The sequence below is a fragment of the Lactuca virosa genome, chromosome 7 (genome assembly GCF_052849685.1).
Source record: "Lactuca virosa cultivar CGN04683 chromosome 7, Lactuca_virosa_CGN04683_v6, whole genome shotgun sequence".
NCBI lineage: Eukaryota > Viridiplantae > Streptophyta > Magnoliopsida > Asterales > Asteraceae > Lactuca > Lactuca virosa.
The window spans coordinates 102713657-102715547 of NC_136432.1; positions in this window are offsets into that span (position 1 = coordinate 102713657).

The following is a 1891-nucleotide window of genomic DNA, read 5'->3' on the forward strand; positions in this document are numbered from 1 at the left end:
CTAACTTATTGTTAATGTATGTCTTTATGTGTTAAGACATCCCAAAAATCATTCAAATCTCAAGCTTCGTTGGAACCGGAAACTTAACGAATCTTTCTCGAACCAAATAACGTTACGCGACAAAAGTGAGTTTCTACGGCTCATCATTCATGTATTACAAATTTTGGGGGATAATACATGCTAAAGGATTTCTAGTTGGATGATATATGCTAGGGCTTAGTTAACTGAAAATACATGTTATTTCTCTAAACATTTCTAGGCTTAATTTTCAGCTTTTTATAGAAAAATTGTGGTCTGTTCAAAGACCTGATTTTCCCCTCTTAAACCTTATGGTTTTCAAAACTGTACAATATGCAAGTAGTTCAGATTGATAGCTTTTCAGGGACTACTCGCACATGTTCATACGATTTTTGTACAATTTACAATGATTTTTACAAAACTGCATATCATTTCGGTACATTTCGAACCAGTTAGTAAAAATGGTCATTTTCACTATGGTTAGGATCCACATAAAGTAGACTCAGTTTCTAAGCTTTGAGTGTTTACAGATCCTAATTCCGACTCACGAATATTTTTCTATAATTTTTCTAAAACATGGATAAAATAGACATTTTAGATTAATTTCACAACCTTGTCTCATTGGGTTAAATTGGCTTTTAAGTGATGTAGATGTTGTATACAGGTGTTGATTTTTAAGTATATATACATGTTTTATCAACCAAATGATAATAAAATATGTATATATATATATATATATATATATATATATATATATATCTTGTTATACAAAAATATTTTACATATATATGTATATATATATATATATGCTCCGTTACATAGAATAGTTATATATATATATATATATATATATATATATATATATATATATATATATATATATATATATACATTTATATATCAAAAGAACATAAAAGAAATTGTTATATGTGTTTATTAAAATGTTTTCCTTGTGTATGTACACGTTTAAATTGCATTATTTTTCGCACATATTTTACTACTGTAGTTGTACAGTGTAACATCCCGGGTTTTAGGTATTTTCAAATCTCTCTTTTGGTTTTAATTACATCATTTTTGGTCCTTGGATTATAAAGGTGTTGCCTTAAGAAGCCCTAGTGGCAAAATGGTAATTATAGGAGCTGGAGTAGTATGTTGGGCGTACATGTGAGTACACAAAGCGTACTAGGGAGCGCCCTAGTACGCTGGGCATACTAATGTCCGGGTGAAACCCTAAATTTTAGGGTTTTAGAAGTATTTAAGCACCTTTATGGGTCATTTTGCCTCATCCTTTCAGCCTCCAAGCCTTTGAGTCGTCCTTAGCAAACACTAACCCCATAAGAGAGTTTTTGAGCTTAAAGTGTGTTGTTTGTGTGCTTAAAGAAGAAGGAAGTGCATCAAGGAGCCTAGAAGGAAAAATAAGCTTGTGGATCTTGGGTCTTCATCTTCTTGGGAAGCTCCAGAAGGTAAAAAGTTGCTACCTTTATGCTTGGATCGTTTAGATCTCATCTTAGTAGCTTTATGGTGTTCTTTTTTCCCAAAAAGTCCCATTGTTGTGCATGTTTGGTGTTGGACGATTTGGGTTGTCCTTTCAGACCCTAAGAAGGGTTTTAAGCCATAAAAATGAGGTCCCTTTAGCTAGTTTGGCTCCATGCTTCTTGTGGAAGGTCTTAATGGATTAATATCATGTATTAAGGACTTTTTGGACGTCTAAAGTCATAAATTTGGAGACTTTATGACTCTAAGTGCATTTGGACCATGGATCTGTAGTATGGGATTAAGTGCTTAAGTCATTAAGCACTTAATGGATTTTTGGACTTTGCAAGGGTACGCCCGACATAAGGGGGAGTACGCCCCGCATAAGGGGTAGTACGCC